A 10135-nucleotide genomic window follows, 5' to 3' on the forward strand; every position below is an offset into this window, starting at 1 on the left:
TCTAATCTGCTTCCTGAGTGGGTCACGTCCTGGATATTTCTCAGTGTGCTAGCGTGTGCTTTTCAATTCACGCTAGCAGTTGGGTTACATCCCGGATTGATTCCAGAGCGGCTGACACAATGTTTTGTGGACCCAGGACATACTTGAAAACGAGAAAAATCTCAATGTATCCTTCCTGGTAAAATATTTTATAATAAATATATATATGTGTGTGTCTGTGTGTGTATATACATTTATGTACTTATACAGTATATGTACACTATATATACATATATATATATATATATATATATATATATATGTATATCATTTAAAAAAATAATTATTATTTTTATTTTATATACAGTATATATATATATATAATTAAAAAGAACATTTTATTCTATGTGGAGAACATTGGAATGTAAAATATGAATAACTATCTTCAGGTTTAGCTCTGTAGGTTTAACACAGTGTCGGGTTAGCACGCTCCATTAAAGTTTATGCGGTTAAGAAGAATCTGCTGTTACAATATCCGAAGTCCTGAAGTTTGTGCGTGTAGGATTTCGCTCACGTGTAAGCAATCACTTTCAACTTATAAGAATTTTCTTCACTTAGAAGAAAATGTTTTTTTTATTTTTGAAAATCTATATATACAAAATATATCTATGTATATTCATATATAGATATATATTTTATAAACAAACATACATATTTACATACATATATATATTTAAACATAAAAAGTACAAGCATAGGCATCTAAAGTATTCTTAAAGCACCTTCGGCTTTAGCGCAGTTGGCCTAGCGCTCCTTCGGTTAGCTTTTGAGCTAAAAAGAGAAATATTTTCTAGAAAGCCCAATAAAAGTCTATCTGATCTCCAGATGTTAGCTTGAGTCGAGTTAGCGCAAACATACGACCACTATTGATTTACCTTGAACGCAGTTAGTGCTCAACAGCACTAAAATTTTAGCGTTCCACTTGAAATTTAGCCCAAAATCTGGACCAATGCCAAAGCACACGGGAGGGGCAAAGAAACATCTTATATTTTTCACAATACTAATACTTATTTTTTCACTACGATAGCCTTTATCTCTCAATGTTAAATCAAAGGAACATGTTCCAAATTAAAAATAATCCAAAAATAGAAGCAATTAGGATTATTTTCAGGTGACCATTATCACTGTTAAGGTCACATGATAGCAATACTGATATGAAACACCCTACCTCTTTCAAATATGGGCTTTATGATACACTTCTTTTGTTAAGCTGAAGATAACTTCTACACTTTAGAGATGCCAGACCTCCACAATAGATACAAAGTTGGGGAGGAATTTGTCATTGTCATGACAGCCACCTGGCAGCTGAACAGATCCAGCTGCACTGGTTGGTTATTGTCTGTAAGGAGTTTCATGAGTCTTTATGTATTTTGGTGATGAGTGAGAGTATCCCACCCCCTATGATTTTTTTCTATAGACTTATGGATCTATCAGGTGATTGTTATTGCCATGGTGATCTCCTGATAACCATCTGGGTGTGTGGTCCCTCATTTGTTAGAGGGGTCACTTACTGCATTTTTTAGTTTGTATGGGGCTCAAAAGACACATGGGAGATGTTCTATTTTGCATCCACTGCACTGAAGAGGGTAAATAGACATCAAAGCCAAAACTCTTCTTTCATTAATCAGATTTACGTTGTTTCTTGTTATCCTTTGTTGAAAAGCATGGAGGTAAGTTCAGGAGTGTGCACATATTTGCAGCACTATATGGTAGCAGTTTTGCAACAGTGTTCTACATTATCAAGAGCACTAGATGGCAGCACTATTTCCTGTCATGCATGCTACCTATCTAGATATCTCTCCAACAAAGAATAACATGAATACAAAGCCAATCTCATAATATAAGTAAATTGGAAACCTTTTTGAAATTGTACTCTCTATCTGAACCATGAAAGAAAACTTTTGGGTTTTATGTCCCTTTAAAGTGACATTCTAGTATAAAGTATGCTGGGTCTGTATCTAGGAGTTTTTTTTGTATGCTATACAGTGGCAGCATATTTCTATTTAATAAATAGTTTATACTAAAGTAATGTTACATAGTGCAGATCGGGCTGGCTGTGAATAGACAGCGTGCCCATTGCGCTTAGAGGAAACAAACAGACCCGCTCAGTAGAGCCAGGAGCGGCGTACTGTGAATGTAAATTTTGTAGCATTTTTTCACTTTAATCTTTTAAGGTACAAAGTTTGCGCTAAGCTGATGTTATATAATTCTGCACTATGTGCAGAATTATATAAAATTATTTTGTGGGTTTACTGGCCATTTAAAGTAAGTTTGTTATTAAAAAAAAATGTGTTTTTAACTTTTGGCATGTTTTTTCTTTTGTTTTAGGCGAAGATTTAGTGCATGGAATATTAATATCCCATAGAAGACAGTAGCCGCAGCTTTTTTATTTTACAGTAGTGCGTTCATCAGGCCTGATGAAGCCCTGAGAGCAATCAGCTGTGGGGTGAAACACGTGTAGCTGGAGGCTGGATAGACACACTATGAGCAACTAAATAGTGTGTACATTTTCTGTTCGCCCATTCCTATCCTCTGATTGAAGGGAAACTCTCTACTTGAACTGTATTTGTACCAACATTCATACAGCACAAATTTGCATCATGTTTTTCCTGATTATGGGACACCAGTCTTGGAATCTAGCAGCAGCACCCCAGCCAGTGATATCACGAATTGGAGGCGGACACACAGGGGTCTATTTATGAAGCAGCGGATGCTGCTTCCGACCCTCTCCGCTTTGGAAAAAGCCGGTCCTGCAATAAGGAGTAAGAAGTCCTGCCCATTCAGAGCTGGTGAGTCCCTGCGGAAGATCTGGTGGTCCGGTGAGCTTGGTCTCTAGGAGGACCGCTGGTCTGTTTACATGCTGCAGTGATTTATACTGTGAATTCCCTGTCACTAAGAGGCTTACTAAGCCCTGTTTTGTTACACTTATATGATCTGCAACATGTTGTGGATACATTGTTCACTATTCCAGGTGGAACTTTAACAGATTGCTGATTATGTTGTGCCACATTACATGGCTAAGATATATTTTAAGTTGAAACATTTATACCGGTAACATTTATTTAGGGATCCCTGATATAGGCTAAGTCGAATGTGTTTGTTTTTTATTGCCCTAATAAATATTCATTTGATTTATCTCAATATGAGTGTGATGTATGCGCTGATTTGTTCTTAAAGGGACGGTGTCTGAACTTTTGTATTTGATTGGCTTAATAGGGGGTTGCAGGATTAGGTTTAGTGTTGGTGCTCTCTTTGATCAATTTAATTATTTAAACTTCCTGCACCAGGCTCACCACAATTAATTATGCAAATTGTGCCCTGTCCCTAGCAACCCATATCCTCACTAGCTGGTTTTAGACTTTATATATATATATGAGCCCTTCCCAGTCAAGCACTTTGCCATATGCCACATTCCTTTTTGCCTTTTCAAAACGTTTTTAACAATATTAAAATTATATATTTTCTTTATTAAAAAGTCTATGGGGCCCATTTATCAAAGGGCTTGCGGACCTGATCCGACACGGCGGATCAGGTCCGCAAGACCTCGCTAAATGCGGAGAGCAATACGCTCTCCGCATTTAACATTGCACCAGCAGCTCACAAGAGCTGCTGGTGCAACACCGCCCCCTGCTGACTCGCGGCCAATCGGCCGCCAGCAGGGAGGTGTCAATCAACCCGATCGTATTCGATCGGGTTGATTTCCGGCGATTTCTGTCCTCCTGCTCAGAGCAGGCGGACAGGGTTACGGAGCAGCGGTCTTTGTGACTGCTGCTTCATAACTTGTGTTTCTGGCGAGTCTGAAGACTCGCCAGAAACACGGCCCTTCAAGCTCCATACGCAGCTTGATAAATGGGCCTGTATATATGAGTGTAATAATTTATTTTATTTTTTAAAACTTATTTTCTTGTTTGCGTCTATTGCTTTACTTTTTTTGTAGGAGCCAATAATTTGTAATTACTGAAAACATGTCTTTTTAAAGGAACATGAAACCCACATGTTTTTCTGATTTAGGTTAAGAATACAATTATAAAACACATTCCAATTTACTTCAGTTTTTATGGAATGTTTCGTTGAAAAGCATACCTAGGTAGGCCCAGGCGCTGCAGACTGTTAACTGCACATAATGCCTCATGTTATTGGCTCACTCATGTGCAGCAGTGTTCCTTCAAAAAAAGGAAAACAAGAGAATAAAGCAATTTAGATAATAGAAATAAATTGGAAAGTTGTTTGAAATTGTATTCTCTATCTGAAATCATGAAGGAAAAAAAAAGTGAGTTTCATATCCCTTTGAGGCTATTCATCTTAGAATAAGAAGTTAAAGTTGACATGCTATTCTTTACAAGTGTAACCCTGCCACAAGAGTAGTAACAAGTCCAGATTGGCTCATCCAAGGAGATGGTGGTTTCACTATTGAAAGGCATTTACGGCAAAAAGGGGGTTATTGAAATCACAACATTTGCAAACTAAAGAACTATGTTAACATATTGCAAATTTTCCAAAAAATATCATAATTACAAGATGTTTACGGTTCCTTTTAATCTTAAAATGGTGTCCACGTTTCTTAAAAGACTGGGTGCATATTGTGAAATTCAGAATCCTGTTGCACAGGAATTTTTGGATTTGTACAAGAGCTCACTTTCAAAGAGTATGTTCATTGACTGTGAAACAATACACATTTCTTGCCAACAGAATTACCATTTTAAATGCTTTTAATGCATTTATTTTTGTATGCATATATTTTGCAATGCAGATTAATTTCTGGTGTATGATAAATGACTTAATATTGATTTATTTTGTTAATATTAAAGTATGACATATTAGGTGTTTAGTTTACTTTAATAGTCATATTAAAGGGAATGGACAAACTTTACTTAAAGGACCACTCAATGCAGTAGAATTGCATAATTAAGAAGTGCATAATAAAAAGACAATGCTTTAACACCAACAGTGGGGATCAGGTCCGCCAGACCTCGCTGAATACGGAGAGCAATACGCTCTCTGTATTCAGCATTGCGCCAGCAGCTCACAAGAGCTGCTGGTGCAATGCCGCCCCCTGCAGACTCGCGGCCAATGGGCCGCCAGCAGGGGGTGTCAATCAACCCGATCGTACTCGATCGGGTTCAATTGCGGCGATGTCTGTCCGCCTGCTCAGAGACCTTTTAGACCGCTGCTTCATTACTGCTGTTTCTGGCGAGCCTGCAGGCTCGCCAGAAACACGGGGCCTCAAGCTCTATCCGGAGCTTGATAGATATGCCCCCTTCTCTGAATTTCAAATAAGCAGTAGATTTTTTTCTGACAAATTTATTTTTTCTCTCATTTTCCGGCCCCCTGTATCATGTGACAGATATCAGCCAATTACAGACAAGTATACGTATACCCTGTGAGCTTGTGCACATGCTCAGTAGGATCTTGTTCCCCAGAAAGTGTGAATATAAAAAGACTGTGAATTTGATAATAGAAGTAAATAGGAAAATGTCTTAAAAATGCATGTTCTATCTGAATTCTAAAAGTTTATTTTGACTCGAGTGTCCCTTTAATACAGATGCAAAAGATACTTTGAAGGTGAGTTGTACGTCAGAATCAAATTATGATTACGGTGGCCGCTAGGCAAAATTCCAGAGCTCAGAGTATTGTGGGAATTTGTACATGTTTATGCTTACACATTCATGTGTAAACACCAAGGTTACACGCTTTTATGTGCAGGATTCAGGAGCATCTCACAAGTGCCAATACAGTAAATCAAAAGACTCCCTGGCATTATATCGTTTCCTTTCTGGCTTTAAAAGTTAGAACAGATGTCACAAGAGAGGACAAAATGGATTTCACCCATCGAGAGCAGCTTTTCTTGCCATTGCTATTAAGCAGTTCCTTGAAATGCTAATGTACACAGTTTGTGTTGCTGGGTTTGCATAGAGATGGTGGGAAAAGCTCTGATCCTAACAAAACCTTTTGTTATTAATCAAGAAAATCTGCTCTTCTGAAACTGCAAAGTACTTGAGATGTTGTTGCTTCTTGCAATGCTAAGATCTCTATAGCAATCGCCAGTGCACAAAAAATGCAGTAAAAACAGTTTGTCAGTTGTATGGGAGATGGCGATTTTGCTTATTTCCATACACACACATCATTGAAGCTTTTTGTAGCTGTGGAACCTAAGAATACAGGGGAAAGAACAAACTTTTCATGCATCTTTTCTCACTTTTTTTTAATCAACTTACATCTTTTATAAAATGGATTAGCCTGTTTGTTGCTAAGAGGCTCTTCAATAAGTGTGAAGTTTTATGTAAAAAAATGTTGTGCAAAGGGATTTTCCATCCATGCAAATCAAAAGAGCATTAATAAACAGATGTAACGTCTTTTAAACGTACTATGTTTTCTCAGCTAAAAATAAACCTTTTAAAACTTTCTTTTTTTTTTTTTTTTTTAGGTATCATCTGACCAGAAAGAAGATGTTTTTGTATTGATATATCTTTATTGATATTACATAATAGAACACCATGGTCACACTAAACAATACAATGTAATATCAAATAATCCTTTTAGGACAAAAGTGACCAACATGTCATAAATACATTAGCAAGTAAGGATAATATTTGTGTAGAATGTTTTTTTTCTAAGTACAGTTAAGCATGGTAGGGTTGCAATATTATGTCTGACCTCTAGTCCCCTAGTGGTAGCAACATGGGTATTGAGTGGCGTTAAAGGGATACTAAACCCACATTTTTTCTTTCATAATTCAGAAAGAGCATGCAATTTTAAAGGGACACTGAACCCAAATTTTATGAATTCGTCATTATCCTGCTATCTTTATTTGAAAAAGAAGTATTCTAAGCTAAGGAGCCGGCCCATTTTTGGTTTAGCACCCTGTATAGCGCTTGCTGATAGGTGGGTACATTTAGCCACAAATCAGCAAGTGCAACCTGTGTTGAACCAAAATGGGTTGGCTCCTTAGCTTAGATTCCTACTTTTTCAAATAAATATAGCAAGAGAACGAAGAAAAATTGCATGCTCTATCTGAATCATTAAAGAAAAGATTTGGGTTTAGTATCCTTTTAAATATAGGGGCCTACTAGGGTGTAACATACACTATATATCCAAAAGAATGTGTATGTCTGACCATCATATCTATAGAGCTTGCTGGGAATTTATACAGAGTTGCTCTCCCCCTGCCCTCCTTTTGGAGCTGTAACCACTGACACTCTCTGGGAAGGCTTTCCACAAGATTTTTTAAAGTGTTTTTTTGCGATTTTTTGCTCATTCAGCATAAAGAGCATTTGTGAGGTTGGGCATTGTTAGATGAGAAGGTGTGACTTGCAACAGCATTTCAACTCATCAAAAGGTGTTCAATGGGGTTAAGGTCAGGGCTCTGTGCAGGCCACTTGAGTTTATCCACACCAATTGGAAGGACGCACTTGTCTAAAATGTTTTTGTATCTAGAAGTTTTAAGATGAATCTTCACTGGAAAACTTTACAGTAGGCACTATGCATTCCAGTAGGTAGTGTTCTCCTGGTATCCGCCACACCCAGACTCTTCTATCGGACTGGTAGATAGTGAAGCATGATTCTGCACTCTAGAGAACGCATTTGCACTGCTGTAAAATCTAGTAGCAGCGTGCTTTATACCACTTTTTTTTTATAAAGCTTCCAAAGAGTGTCTACTCTGTTGTACTGCTGTTGCTTCTAGAAGCAATAAGCAGCTTTGTAGTTACTGATGCAACAGATGATAGGTGTTTTTATGTGCTACGCAGCCACACTCTGTGGGTTTGTATGGTCTACCACTTCGTTTCTTGGGTTGTTTTGCTCCTAGGTGCTTCCACTTCACAATGATAGCACTTACAGTTGACCAGGATTTAGTAGGGCAGTCATTTCACAAACTGACTTGTGGCAAAGGTGGCATCCTATGACTGAGTTCTTCAGTATGACCCATTGTACTGCCAATGTTTGTCTATGGAGATTTCATGGCTTTGTGTTGGATTTTATTCACCTGTTAGCAATGGGTGGGGCTGAAACCCAATACTTAGTAGGGATGACACATACTTTTGGCCATATAGTGTATATCAATGTGCCTTAAGAGAGATTATATACAATTAAGCAGTTATAGACAGTTAACAGAGCAGCAGCAGAAAAAAAATTAGCTCCTGTTTTGAGATAATATATTCCTTGAAAAATGAATTAATTTGTAGGAGATAAATTATAGAAGATATCTCAGGAACTAAAACAATCCATAAAGAAAGTACAAATTAGGTTTGATAAAACAAGTAAAAATAAGAAATATTATCTTCAAAAGAAAGCAACAGGATTAAGTGACCAACTGACCAACTGTAAACAACTAAATTTGCTCAAGCTAGAATAAGACAAAGAACAGCACAAGCTCCATGTTGGATTTTATGAATGGAAACATTAATATCTGCTGTGATAATCTGTTAAAAGGATATAACTTTACTACTTCAGGCGCCGCTGCTGGCTGCCACACTTTCCTCGTGCTCCTGACCTCTCCAGGAATTATATTAAATGTAATCCTCCTTACACTCAAAATTGATCACAATTATTTCAAGGTCCAATATCGACTCCACATATTGCACAACTGAATTTAACAAAATTGAATGGATGGCATAACTAATCTGAGATACACAACGGAGATTCACAACGGATTGAAATATACTCTGACTGGACATTCTTACTACCAGATAGAGATACCTTCAGCTGAACACCACTATAACACATTGGGGGGTAGTTATCAAGCCGTCAACCTCAAATACGCTGGAATTCCGCAGCGTATTTGAGGCGAGGCTGATTCGCCTTAGTTATCAAAGGCTCGAGACCGGCAAAAGTAGAATTTTGTGACGTAAGCTTCGATCCGCCGGACTCAGTCCGACACAGATCGATTCTTACGTCACTCCAGATGTTCCGCACACAAGTGCGGCACATTCTCACTACTTTTGCTAGCTATCAAAAAACTAGCAGGTACGCTCGGCACTTTTCCGGCCCAGCGTACCTGGTTTTCAATCCGCCACCCCTGGAGGCGGCGGATCCCATAGGAATCAATGGGAGTCTGACCATAGCGAAAGTACAAGTTCGCTGCTGACAGACATCCCATTGATTCCTATGGGAGCTGTCTACACCTAACACCCTAACATGTACCCCGAGTCTAAACACCGCTAATCTGACCCCCCCTACACCGCCGCAACTAAATAAAGTTATTACCCCCTAAACCGCCGCTCCCGGAGCCCACCGCAAGCTACTCTATACATATTAACCCCTAAACCGCCGCTCCCGGAGCCCACCGCAACTATAATAAATGTATTAACCCCTAAACCGCCGCTCCCTGAACCCGCCGCAACCTATATTAAATGTATTAACCCCTAATCTGCCCCCCCTACACTGTCGCCACCTATAATAAATTTATTAACCCCTATCCTGCCCCCCACTACGCCGCCGCCACTGTAATAAAATTATTAACCCCTAAACCTAAGTCTAACCCTAACCCTAACGCCCCCTAACTTAAATATTAATTAAATAAATCTAAATAAATTAACTCTTATTAACTAAATGAATCCTATTTAAAACTAAATACTTACCTTTAAAATAAACCCTAATATAGCTACAATATAAATAATAATTATATTATAGCTATCTTAGGATTTATATTTATTTTACAGGTACCTTTCAATTTATTTTAACCATGTACAATAACTATTAAATAGTTATTAACTATTTAATAGCTTACCTAGCTAAAATAAAGAGAAATGTACCTGTGAAATAAATCCTAACCTAAGTTACAATTACACCTAACACTACACTATACTTTAATAAATTATTCCTATTTAAAAATAAATACTTACCTGTAAAATAAACCCTAAGATAGCTACAATGTAATTAATACTTATATTATAGCTATCTTAGGATTTATATTTAGTTTACAGGTATCTTTGTATTTATTTTAGCTAGTTAGAATAGTTATTAAATAGTTATTAACTATTTAATAACTACCTAGCTAAAAGAAATACAAAATTACCTGTAAAATAAATCCTAACTTAAGTTACAATTAAACCTAATACTACACTATCATTAAATTAACTAAATAAACTACCTACAAATA

At 37.4% G+C, this 10135-nt stretch overlaps 1 long non-coding RNA gene across 1 annotated transcript; it reads left to right on the forward strand.

The window, feature by feature from the left end:
- Positions 1-2583: 2583 nt before the first annotated feature.
- On the forward strand, positions 2584-6626 carry LOC128655291 (uncharacterized). The gene is made up of 2 exons (XR_008401750.1): positions 2584-2828; positions 6464-6626. It is a non-coding gene; the product is annotated as an uncharacterized LOC128655291 (long non-coding RNA).
- The last annotated feature ends 3509 nt before the right edge of the window (positions 6627-10135 follow it).

This window comes from Bombina bombina, chromosome 4, assembly GCF_027579735.1.
Source record: "Bombina bombina isolate aBomBom1 chromosome 4, aBomBom1.pri, whole genome shotgun sequence".
NCBI classification, from domain to species: Eukaryota; Metazoa; Chordata; class Amphibia; order Anura; family Bombinatoridae; genus Bombina; species Bombina bombina.